Source organism: Benincasa hispida, chromosome 6 (genome assembly GCF_027475165.1).
Source record: "Benincasa hispida cultivar pf3 chromosome 6, pf3_genome.v1.1, whole genome shotgun sequence".
Taxonomy (NCBI): Eukaryota; Viridiplantae; Streptophyta; class Magnoliopsida; order Cucurbitales; family Cucurbitaceae; genus Benincasa; species Benincasa hispida.
The window spans coordinates 10903924-10918155 of NC_143483.1; positions in this window are offsets into that span (position 1 = coordinate 10903924).

Here is a 14232-nt window from a genome sequence, read left to right on the forward strand (position 1 = left end):
TCTTTTTGTCCTCTTCAAGCTTAGTTATTTATGACTTCCATTGAGTGGATGATTGGTGATATGTTTCCATATGTTAGCTATTTTGTTCATTGTTAGCTTTTCTTAAAGTATTTATAGAAAGAGTTTAACTCCAAGGACACAAGTCTCGAAATATATCTCAAAATTAATCTTTAGAGTTCTCATTTCTTATTTGATAGATGGTTGTTAAGAGTTCTCCATGCTATCTACTTATGTTTGTTAGCTTTTGAAATCACTTCTTTCCGTAGATTTTGTGGTTTATTTTAATATTTGTTTGGATGGATAGAATTTTGAACTTTGCTGAACTCTCACTCACGTCGTCCGTCCTGGGGACTCTATTACGCTGCTCGCCCTTTTTGTTTTTTGGCTTTTCTTTTCATTGATAGGAACTGAGTCCATGAATTTAGAGGTATAAGATCGAATGCCCATGTGACATCTTTTTGAGATTTGAAGTCAAGTGAGTAATCAGATATGAGTTTTTATAAATCATTATCGTTTATATTATATGTTCTGTTGAGAGAAGATTGTTGTTTGAATATTGTTGGAAGTGCATTTCTTTGAAGTGGTGTTAAAGTAAAAAAATTTTGTATTGTTGTGGTAATGCTATCATGTTGCTGAAATTTTTCTAAAACATAAGAGTTATAAGTTAGTTATGAAGGAAATCGAACACGAGGATTTCTATGAGCAGTGGAAAGATCATTTCAAATTACAATCATATATGAACTTTACAATTACAGTCATAAACAGAAATATACAGTTATGCATTAATCACAGAAATTATAGCATGATAATACAAATGATTAAGGAAAAACACTACACACATTTGTAGACTCATTGCCAAGGTCCTTGATCACGAATGCTCGATCACAGCAACAAAGCAACCTTGAACGTTCATCCAGCACGACCGCTACAATGCACGAACACCACGCACTCGAACTCAGCGATCGCCTTGGTCACAAACACCCAAACTACACGAACGACCTCCATAGAACATCGACAGTGTCGAGTTGAGTATGAAACCACCAAGAAGACTACCTTGGTATTCTTGGTGTGAGAATCCAGAGAGTGGGCTCTGTGTGGACTTGGTTTGAGGTAGAAGACGGAGGAAATAAAAATCGTGTAAAGGATTGAGCAAGTAGAAGAAGGCAAAACCTATTACATAGGTCGATGCCCAATCGTTTCGCAAAAGCTAAGCGATCGTCTAGCAAAAGCTATGCGATCGTTTAGGTCATCGCTTAGCTAAGTGTCTGTCGCCTACAAATACTACACGTTCATTTAGCTAACTCCAAGTTGTTGCTTAGTAATTCCTATTTACTTGACAATTTCTGTGAGAAAATTTTCGAGAGAGAAAAATCTCAAATTCAACAATTTTCATTATTACTGAAATCAAGAAAACATTTTTTTTTATCTCACGGTTACCATGAAACCATCAATAACCTCCCAGTCAATTGGTTATTAGAAAAAAAAGAGTTAATTATCCAATAATTAATATTATTATAGATATAGATGATAACTAACTTACCATACTATATTTATAACCTATAGTTTTAATATTTCATCTCATGAAACATAAAACCATAGCTCTTTCTCTATTCCATGACACTTAATGTAAATCTCATTTACATTAATCCTCCATTAGATGTATCTCATACATCAAACCGATCATATCATATATAATCGAATTACCTTTTGTCAATTTGAACATTTCAAATCAACATAAAAAACTGATCCTCAACTGAATCTATTGAGCTACCAAGGGGACCTTATGGACCTGTAGCTTGAAGCTCTAACAATACATGAATAACTGACTAAAGTCTTTAGTCGTGGGATCCACCATCCATTAACTGCCAGCACTCCACTAAAGACCGATAGCCGAACTCTTCTTACCACAGATATATTATGTGTCCATCTTAACCAATCTGCAGTGCGATAACCCTTCACAAATCGCTCGTAAGTACAACTCGACTAATAACCGTGATGCCTCTGTAGTTACATCTAATTCCTTAAGTACCACTTAATCCTCTAATGAACATAAGTCATAGTCTTACTATGACTAAGTCCTCTCTTCCAAAGAAAAACTGCGGCCACTATGTTCAAGCTGTAGAATTAGTCCTTGAGGGAGCAATCTCTCTACTTATCCCTAATTTGAGAAATGAGTGAATTCAATCTTGTGTAAATGAGTTCCCAGCTCCTAGATCAAACAAGTCCCCAAAAGGTAGTCATGTTGAGGTGGAAATCTGGCCACTATCACCCATACTAATCAAAGAACCGCCGTCAAAGGTAAGAGTTCCCAAAACACTTAGGATTGATGTCGTGTCACCTATGGTCGTTTAGGTGAGATGTGAGTTTCTAGTATCAATGACGTTATATATAGAGTCTAGTCATCTCGTGGTCCAATCTTATACAAACTCTTTTTATAGGACACCCCTGCTTTCATGTCTCGACATGAATGGTTAGGATCTACCATCTGTAGTAGTTTATAACACTTGTAAATCTCTACAAAGCGGGTCGTATCCGTAGTTTCACCAGGATCAGGTATCCCACCTTAATTCTTATACTACAGACCTATTTGGGTTATCACTTAAGGCATGATCCACTTGTATATCACATATACATGCTTAAGTTTACATAAGATAACCATGGTGCTTTGTTTATTGGATATGAGTAAATGCTAGAAAGAAATAACAGTTATTTTATTCATAAAACAATGTGTATCATTACAAACAACAAGACTCCAGGAGAATTAAGACATCAATCCCAATAATCTCCTACTTTTCCTAATGCTTTAGAAGACTAATATACAAGATAATATAAAATATGTACAATATACAATAAACTAGAGCATACCCCAGTATCACATACAATATACACTGCACGAACACCGCGCACTCGAACTCAGTAATCACCTTGGTCATGACCACCCCAACTACACGAACGACATCCACAGAACCTCGACAGTGTCGAGTTGAGTATGACACCACCAAGAAGGCTACCTTGGTATTCTCGGTGTGAGAATCTAGAGTGTGGGCTCCATGTGAACTTGATTTGAGGTAGAAGACGGAGGAAACAACAATCGTGTAAATGATTAAGCAAGTGGGAGAAGGCAGAACCTATCGTATAAGTTGATGCCCAATCATTTAGCAAAAGCTAAGCGATCGTCTAACAAAAGCTATGCGATCATTTAGCTCATCGCTTAGCTAAGTGTCTATCGCCTACAAACACTACACGATCGTTTAGCTACTCCAAGTTGTCGCTTAGTAAATCCTATTTACTTGACAACTTCTATGAGAAAACTTCTGAGAGAGAAAAATCTCAAATTCAAAAATTTTCAACATTACTGAAATCAAGAAAACATTTTTCCTTTTTATCATGGTTACCATAAAACCACCAATAACCTCCCAGTCAATTGGTTATTAGAGAAAAATAGCTAATTATCCAATAATTAATATTATTATAAATATAAATGTTAACAAACTTACCATACTATATTTATAACCTTTAATATTTCATCTTACGAAACATATAAACCATAGCTCTTTTTCTATTCCATGGCACTGAATGTAAATCTCATTTCTATTAATTCTCCATTAGATATATCTCATACATCATACCGATCATATCATATATAATCGAATTACAAATATAATATGTGTCCATCTTAACTATTCAGCAGTGCGACAACCCTTCACAGATTACTCGTAAGTATAGCTGAGCCAATAACTGTTATGCCCTTGTAGTTACATCTAACTCCTTAAATACCACTAATCTCTCTTGCTTAAGGAGCGGACAAAGGGAAAGCTAAGCTAGTCTTCTTACCGATCTGTAGCTTTGGTAAGCGAGAAGCAACCAGGTAAAGTGATACCTTTGTTACAAAGATCTTGACAATGGAAGAGACTATTAACAAGTTTTTTTTCCATACAGGGGAGGTGACCCCTATAAGCTTTCTGTTCCTATGTACGCTTAACTCAACTACGGTGGCTCCATGCCTTAAACGTCTTGATCCGTGCAATAGGGTGATACCTCTGTTACAAGGATCTTGACAATGGAAGAGACTTTTTACAAGCTTTTTGCCCCTGTAGTTACATCTAACTCCTTAAGTACCACTGATCCCTCTAATGAATATAATTCATAATCCTTCTATGACTGAGTTCTTTCTTCAAAAGAGAAGTTATGGACACTATGTTCAAGCCCTGAAATCAGCCTTTAAGGGAACAATCTCTCTACTTATCCCTGCTTCGAGAAAAGAGTGAATTCCATCTTGTGTACTGAGTTTCCAGCTCCCTGATTAGACAAGTCCCCAAAAAGGTAGGCATGTTGAGTTCACAATCTGGCCACTCTCATACATTCTAATCAAAGGACCGCCCTCAAAGGCAGGAGTTCTCAAAACACTAAGCATTGAGGTCGTGTCACCTATGGTCGTTTAGGTAAGATGTAAGTATCTAGTATCAACAGCGCTATATACAGAGTCTAGTCATCTCGTGGTCCGATCTTATACAAACTCTTTGTAATAGGACACCCCCGCTTGCATGTCTCTACATGAATGGTCAGGATCTACCATCTGTAGTAGTTTACAACACTTGTAAACCTCTACAAAGCGGGTCGTATCCGTAGTGTCACCAGGATCAGGTATCCCACCTTAATCTTTATACTACAGACCTATTTGGGTTATCACTTAAGTCATGATCCACTTGTATATCACATATACGTGCTTAAGTTTACATAAGTTAACCATGGAGCTTTGTTTATTGGATATGAGTAAATGCCAGAATGAAATAATAATTATTTTATTCATCAAACAATGTGTATCATTACAAACAACGAGACTTCGAGAGAATAAGATAACCATGGAACTTTGTTTATCTCCTGGAGTCTCGTTGTTTGTAATGATACACATTGTTTTATGAATAAAATAACTGTTATTTCATTTTGACATTTACTCAAATCCAATAAACAAAGCTGCATGGTTATCTTATGCAAACTTAAACATGTATATGTGATATTCAAGTAGATCATGACTTAAGTGATAACCTAAATAGGTGTGTATTATAAGGATTAAGATGAGATACTTGATTCTTGTGACACCATGGATACGACCCGCTTTGTAGAGATTTACAAGTGGTGTAAAGTACTATAGATGGTAGATCCTGATCATTCATGTAGAGACGTGTGAGCGGGGGTGTCCTATACAAAGAGTTTGTGTAAGACCAGACCACGAGATGACTAGACTCTGTATATAACGTCGTTGATACTAGAGACTTACATCTCACCTAAACAACCATAAGTGACGCGACCTCAATCCTGAGTTTTTTGGGAACTCTTGCCTTTTAGGGCGATCCTTTGATTAGTATGGGTGAGCTTGGCTAGATTGCCAGCTCTACATGCCTACCTTTTTGGGAACTTGTCTTATCTAGGAGCTGGGAACTCAATACACAAGATGGAATTCACTCCTTTCCCAAAGTAAGGATAAGTAGAGAGATTGCTCCCTTAAGAACCGATTCCAGGGTTTGAACATAGTGGCCACAACTTCTCTTTGGTAGAGAGAACTCAGTCATAGTAGGACTATGACTTATGTTTATTAGAGGGATTAATGGTACTTAAGGAATTAGATGTAACTATAGGGGCATAACGGTTATTTGTCCAGCTGTACTTACGAGTGATCTATAAAGGGTTGGTGCACTACTGATTGATTAAGATTGTCACATAATGTATCTGTGGTAAGGTAAGTTTATCTGTCAGTCTTTAGTGGAGTGTCTCGCAGTTAACGAATGGTGGATCTCGTGACTAAAGAGTTTAATCAGTTATTCACGTACCATTGAAGCTTTGAGCTATAGGTCCATAAGGTCCCCTTGGTAGCTCAATGGATTATGTTGAGGATTAATTCTTGGTGTTGATTTGAAATGTTCAAATTGACAAGAGTTAATTCGATTATATATGATATGATCGGTATGATGTATGAGATACATCTCGTGTAGGATTAATGTAAGTGAGATTTACATTAAGTACCATGAAATAGAAAAAGAGCTATGGTTTATATATTTCATGAGATGAAATATTAAAACTATAGGTTATAAATATAGTATGGTAAGTTAGTTATCCTTTATATTTATAATAATATTAATTATTGGATAATTAATTTTTTTTCTCTAATAACCAATTGAGTGGGAGGTTATTTTTTGTTTCATGGTAACCGTGAGTTAAGAGGAAAATGTTTTCCTAATTTTAGTAGGAAATAAAAAGATTTTTTTTTTTGTTTTTTCCTCGCTCGGAATTACTCACGGGAAGTTGTCCAGTAAATAGGATTTACTAAGTGACAGCTTGCATAAGATAAACGATCGTGTATTGTTTTGTAGGCGATAGACACTTAGCTAAGCGATGAGCTAAACGATCGCTTAGCTTTTGCTAAACGATTGGGTATCAACCTATACGATAGGTTCTACCTTCTCCCACTTGCTCAATGTTTACACGCTTGTTGTTTCCTCTGTCTTTTGCCTCAAACCAAGTCCACACAAAGCCCACCCTCTGGATTCTCACACCAAAAATACCACGGTAGACTTCTTGGTGGTGTCATACTTAACTCGACACCATCGAGGTTCTGTAGAAGACGTTCATGTTGTTGGGGTGTTCGTGACCAAGGCGATCACTGAGTTCGAGTGCACGGTGTTCGTACTGTGTAACAATCATGTTGGATGAGCGTTTGAGGTTGTTGCGTTCGAGTGTTCATGATCAAGGAGCTTGACAATGAGTCTACAAAAGTGTGTAACATTTCTCTTTAATCATTTGTATTATTATGCTATAATTTCTGTAATGAATGCATAACCGTATGTTTCTTTTTATGACTATAATTTTAAAGTTCATATATGATTGTAATTGAGAATGATCTTTACGCTGCTCATGGAAATCCTCGTGTTTGATTTCCCTCAATTTGTATCAGAGCCAGGTTGTTCTGATATTTCAAATTACAACTATGTTTTGAACTTTTTTACAATCTTGGTGGGTTTTTGCATTTGTATTTAAATATTAAGTGCATTTATGGTTGGAGTTGATGAATATTTTCGGGTTTAATTGCCTTTAGTTAAAGCTTTCTTCAATTGCAAAGTGATAATTTATAAGGGCCCCTGTGTTTTTTGGGCGTAATTAACTTGTAATCGAGTCTGTAATTCAAAAGTTTAACTTAGTCGAGTCATTCGTGGTGAAGTTTCGAAGGATGGAGATGCGATTCTCAATGAGGAAGAAGACCAAGAGTTAGTCGTATTGTGTAGCCTAAGGTAAACGATCGTTGGGATTTATCTAAGCGATCGTGTAGATTTTTCTATACGATCGTGTAGTATTACTAAATGATCATTTAGCTAATGCTAAACGATGGGGTTAATCGTTTACTCTATCGCGTAGCATTGGTTGCCCGATTGTGTATGCGCTGGAGGTAGACGATCGTAGTGGGAGTATGTGATGCTCATTGTTTAGTAAAAGGCGCGCACTAAACGATCGTGTAGTTAGCAAGCCACATCGCTTAATTACTACCTACACAATCGCGCGTATACGATATGGAAGTGCTAGCTAAGCAATCGTTTAGGCAATGGTGCTTTGCCACATCATAATCGTTTAAATGATCGCATAAGGCGGGCGTTGTGCGGAGCGTGCTAAGCGATCGCATACCTCAGGCTTTATCGCTTAGTAAAAGATAAACGATCGTGTAGTATTTGTTAAATGATCGTTTAGCTCTGGGAGCGTTGTTAAACGATAGAGCCAAGTGTTTGTTTTATCGTGTAGAATATTGTGGGGAGTTTAGTACACGATGGTTGGAGATGTGATGCTTCGCCCAAGCGGTGACCCGGTTCGCCTGTTTGAACCGGAGATTCCTTGTTTTTATAATAGTTAGCTTTAATTTTGTGAATTTAAGGAAATTTTACCTTGTTTATCAACATTTGTTTATTATACATGTGATGTATGGTGCTTATATGGCAAAGTGTTTGACATATAGTTTAATACCTACCTTAGGTTGTGCACTTTTTCATGCATCATGTATTATAAATGTTATAATCTAGCATGAAGAAATTACTTGAAAGCATGCGCATGTATCATGAAATATAAGAGTTATATTTTGTATGCAGTGAGCATTATCATGCATCATCCTTTTATTATAAATATTATAGTCTAAGGGTGAATGGAAGCATGTTATGCTTGTTTCATTGCTGTTTTATATAAATGTTATATAAAAGCAATACCAATGAATGGACAATGCCTTGAGCATGACACTCAGGCTGTTTATAATCATTTTGAATGTCTTGCATGTGTTAGCTTAGCATTGTGGTGTTAGTTTCCGTTTATAAGTGTTATAAAGGAAATTAGACCTAAAATTAATAAGAAAGAATTGCATGAGGACTTAAGTTGAACTCAAGTTTTTTTTAAAAAGGGTTTTAAAATTGGATTGAGATAGACCTAAGTTCAAATGGTTCTAAAGAGTTTAGTAACCTAGATTAATCTTTTAAAATTGGTTTCATAGGATTAAATTGGTTGGCATAAAATATTAAATTTGTTTTAAATCTATCTATAAGGGACCTTTTGTCTAAGGCGGGTTATGGCTAGGCTGGGGTTCTTAAGTTGATGGAAACGTAAAACCCCTACCTGGGAACCTACCTGGATAGATGAATTAGATATATTTTCAACAAGCATGCGAAAATTTGGTCAAAGACTCTGTTAAAGAGTTTAATGAATGATGATTAAAAGTTGTTTAACTATCCAAGGTAAAAGTTAATCTTGGGCAGACCTAAAAGTCACTTAGTTAAAAATCCTTAGCTGTGTTTTTTCTAAGTAAGCTAAATTGTAACACCTCGCACATTCTTTTAGTAATAATGTAATTTCAATAACTTTATTATTTAGAATTTCAGTAATTATTATTAGTTGGAGGCCATTTTTGGAATTTTGGACTTCAAGTGTAAGTGCGGGAATTTAATTGTTGACGTGAAATTATTCAAATTGGAAATTAATAGCAGGAATTAATTTTCTTTTGAAACGGAAAGGAATTAAATGTAATTATATTTATTTCCTTTTTTGTTTTATTATTATTATTATTATTATTATTTTTTTTTTATAAAAAGTCAAACCCACATTTCCCTTTCTTCCTCACGCATCCGTCGGCACCCCCCCCCCCCCCCAAATTTCTTCTTCCTCCAGCCAAGACCCTAGCCGCTGCGTCAGTTTCTTCCGTCCACCACTGCTCAAGCGTCGTTCGCTTTTTCCGTCACTGGATCTATCGATTTGGGTAAGATTTTTGCCGTTTGGGTTGTTTTCGGTTGATTTATGAATACTCATTTACTTTTGGCATCAATTGGTTGATACCCATTGTATTTCAACTTTGGATTCAAGTTTGTGAAGGTATTGAGGTGTTGTTCAGTGAAGTTGGAGTTTGTTTTAGTGAGTTTTAGTAAGTTTTATGTTTTGATGACCCTCTTGTGGATTAATTTTGGTTGTTGAGAAATTTTGGTAAAGTCCGTTGGAAGTGATTTTTTTTTTTTACGAAGCTACATATGGATAATTTATTTGAGACATTGGTAGTAAAGTATGTATTTGATTCAAGCTTTAATCATGTAAGTCTAATTTCAAATTATGATTAGGGGGTTGATTCAAGAATTTCATTCAAGATGAAGAAGAGTTTGGTTTGCTAATTATTTGAGCTTAAAATTGGAGATTTAGAAGGTGAATTCGAATTGGACCACACCTTAGGTAAGGTTATCTGGAAATATTTTGTAATATTTGGGTGTTTGGATTTTGGCCCTAACTATTAATTTTAAAGCTTGGTTTATGTTTAAGCTTGATTAAGGATTCATGAATTTCACAAAGATTCAATTGCTTTTTGGTTTGACCTAATATCAAGGTAAGTAATCTTACTACTGAAACTGCCCACGAGCTAGACATTAGATGTATGCTAGCATGTTAAATGAAGGTTATGGCAGAATGACAACATGAAAGATTGATAGTATAACATGATTAAAGTATGTTCTGTTACGAGATCCGAATTATTTATTTACGCATATAGACACTTGAATGCTAGTATGAGATGGTATGTGCTTCCATGGTTGAATTTGATCTGATGATGTTGAGGTATACATATATGTTGTAGAACCATGATGTTGAAGTATATGTGTATGTTATAGAGCCATGACGTTGAGATTTATATGTATGTCATAAATTCGTACAGTGATGATTATGATGTTTAGACTACAAATGTCCTTACTCATTAGTTAGATACCCATTAGATTTTGTGTTTCCTTCAGGATTCACTAGTTTTTGTTTCCTTCGAGATTCACCAGTTTGTGTTACCTTCGGGATTCACCAGTTTGTGTTTCCTTCGAGATTCACCAGTTTTTGTTTCCTTCGGGACTCACCAGTTTGTGTTTTCTTCAGGATTCACCAGTTTGTGTCTCCTTCGGGATTCAACAGAGGTAGTGGGCATACTTAACTACAGTAGGATAGGACTTAGTCTCTTTCTTGTTTCATGTGTATATGTGTCCCATGAGGACTAGAACAGTGTATATGTTTCATCAGAGGTGGGTATCTAGAGGACATAGATGCCCAGCTTGACCCTAGTAGTGGGGTTACATACTGAGTATTTTATACTCATTCTTTCTCATTTTGTTTCAGGTAAGGGTAGAGATGCACTAGTGATGGACAAGTGGAATTCGTGATCGAGCCACTGGGACTAGTTTTTGCGCTTCCGCATCATGAGATTTAGAGTTATTTTCATGTTTCTCTTAATGTTTAGTTTTGATGTTTGTAACTTATTATTAAGAATTGTTTTTCATACTTATTTTTTAACCTTTATGATTTATGGGTACCTTATTATTGTTTTTAATATTTACATTTAATAAAGGACTTTTGAACTCCCATGTCGTTTTAAGTTCCATGCATGCATGTATTTTAGTAACAACCTAACTTAAGTCCTAGGGGGTCGGGTTATTACATAAACCCTAGGTTATAAAATACTCAGTGGGAGGAAGTGATGTATCTGATATGTCTATGATTCCACTCACATTTCTCCCTGTATGTTCACATCGTGAGATTCATGCTTGTCCTCGTGGTACCCTGGGAGCATCCCCCTTCGGATGGTATTTTCTTGAGTCAATATCAAGGTGGACGGAGAGAGTGTTTATAGTAAGTGGGTGAAGAGTGTGTGTCAACACGTCCTATGGTCTTTGTCATTGGTTCACACTGTGCGATCATTTTGCACTCCATCGTGGCATCCTAGGAGCTTCCCCCTTCGGATGGGTTTTATGCAATTGGTCAAGATCAAGGTGAACTCCAAAAATGGATAGGGTCGATTTAGGTTTTGCCCCAATCAGATTTTTTCTCTTCGGATTGGTTGCTTGGGGTGGATCTCTAGGGTCTAAAATTGCGGGTCACACTTACAAGAGATTGTTAAGTTAATGATCTCTTAGCCAAATCAATGATGGCTAGTCGTTATAGGAGCAAGAGTTGTTCTGGTATTAATGACTGGTTGAGAACTTCTCCATTAAGAGGAGGGATAACTAACCTCCCTTCGGCGGCTTTTGTCCTAAACCTTTGAAGCGTCATTGCAAAACTAGATGTCACACGGGGTTCATATTAGTTTTTTTAAACTCTTATTATGATAACAGCGGGGCTGTGGCAAATTCGAAGGAGCCTCAGAGTCATCGTCGGGGTAAGCATATAGAGCGAAAATACTACTTGATCGGGGAGATTGTGCATCACAGTGATGTGATAGTCATGAAGATCGCATCAGAGAACAAAGTTGCTGATCCTTTTACAAAGACCCTCACAGCTAAAGTGTTCGAGGGTCACCTGAAGAGTCTGTGTCTGAGGATATGCGGCATCTTGTCTAGGGAAAGTGGGTAATGATACTGGGGTATGCCCTCGTTTATTATATATTGTACATATTTTATACTGTATTGTACATCAGTCTCCCGAGGCATTATGCCAAGTGGGAGATTGTTGGGATTGGTGTCCTAATTCTCTCGGAGTCTCGTTGTTTGTAATGATACACATTGTTTGATGAATAAAATAACTGTTATTTCATCATATCCAATAAATAAAGCTCCATAGTTATCTTATGTAAACTTAAGCATGTATATGTGATATACAAGTGGATCATGCCTTAAGTGATAACCTAAATAGGTCTATAGTATAAGGATTAAGGTGGGATACCTGATCCTGGTGACACTACAGATACAGCTCACTTTGTAGAGGTTTACAAGTGTTGTAAACTACTACAGATGGTAGATCCTGACCATTCATGTGGAGACATACGAGCGGAGGTGTCCTATACAAAGAGTTTGTATAAGACCGGACCACGAGATGACTAGACTCTGTATAGAACACTATTGATACTAGAGACTTACATCTCACCTAAACAACCATAGGTGACACAACCTCAATCCTGAGTGTTTTGGGAACTCCTGCCTTTAAGGGCGGTCCTTTGATTAATATGGGTGAGAGTGGCCAGATTTCGAACTTAACATGCCTACCTTTTTGGGGACTTATCTAATCAGGGAGCTGGAAACTCAGTACACAAGATGGAATTCACTCTTTTCCCGAAGCATGGATAAGTAGAGAGATTGCTCCCTTAAAGGCTAAGTCTAGGGCTTGAACATAGTGGTCACAACTTCTCTTTGGAAGAGATGACTCAATCATAGTAGGACTATGACTTATGTTCATTATAGGGATAAGTGGTACATAAAGTGTTAGATGTAACTACAGGGGCATAACGGTTATTGGCCTAGTTGTACTTATGAATGATCTGTGAAGGGTTGTCGCGCTGCTAATTGGTTAAAATGGACACATAATATATCTGTGGTAAGAAGAGTTCAGTTGTCGGTCTTTAGTAGAGTGCCTGAAAGTTAACGGATGGTGGATCCCGTGACTAAAGATTTTAGTCAGTTATTCACGTACCATTGGAGCTTCGAGCTATAGGTCAATAAGGTCCCCTTGGTAGCTCAATAGATTCTGTTATGGATCAGTTCTTGGTGTTGATATGAAATGTTCAAATTGAGAAGAGGTAATTCGATTATATATGATATGGTCGATATGATATATGAGATACATCTAGTGAAGGATTAATGTAAATGAGATTTACATTAAGTACTATGGAATAGAAAAAGAGCTATGGTTTATATGTTTCATGAGATGAAATATTAAAACTATAGCTTATAAATATAGTATGGTAAGTTAGTTATCATTTATATTTATAATAATATTAATTATTTTTCTCTAATAACAAATTGAATGGGAGGTTATTAGTGGCTTTATGGTAACCGTGAGTTAAGAAGAAAAATGTTTTCCTAATTTTAGTAGGAAAAGAAAAAGATTCTTTTTTGTTTTTTCCTCTCTCGGAATAACTTATGGGAAGTTGTCAAGTGAATAGAATTTACTAAGCAACAACTTTGATAAGATAAACGATCGTGTAGTGTTTTATAGGTGACTTAGCCAAGCGATGAGCTAAACAATGGTATAACTTTTGTTAGACGATTGTTTAGCTTTTGCTAAACGATTGGGCATCGACCTATATGATAGGTTATGCCTTCTCCCACTTGCTAAATTGTTTACACGATTGTTGTTTCCTCTGTCTTCTACCTCAAACCAAGTCCACACAGAGCCCACCCTTTGGATTCTCACACCGAGAATACGAAGGTAGCCTTTTTTATGGTGTCATACTCAACTCGACACCATTGAGGTTCTGTGGAGGCCATTTGTGTATTTGGGGTTTTCGTGACCAAGGTGATCACTGAGTTCAAGTGCACAGTATTCGTACTGTGTAGTGGTCTTGTTGGACAAGCGTTTGATTTTTCTATGTTGCTGTGTTCCAGGGTTCATGATCAAGGAGCTTGGCGATGAGTCTACAAATGTGTGTAGCATTTCTCCTCGATCATTTGTATTATCATGCTGTAATTTTTGTAATGAATGCATAATTGTATGTTTCTGTTTATGACTGTAATTGTAAAGTTCATATATGATTGTAATTTAGAATGATCTTTCTACTGCTCATGGAAATTCTCGTGTTCGATTTCCTTCAATCACTTGTTCCAAAATGCAATGTTTGAAAAAATTTAAGGGTAGGTTCTAATTCAGATCTCATAAGACTAGCTTCTTTGTTTAACTTAGACATTGTTTCCGTAAGATGGTTATTATCAAGAATCAGTTGTTATATTCTTCTTTTTTATGATTCTAAGACCTTATATTGGGGTT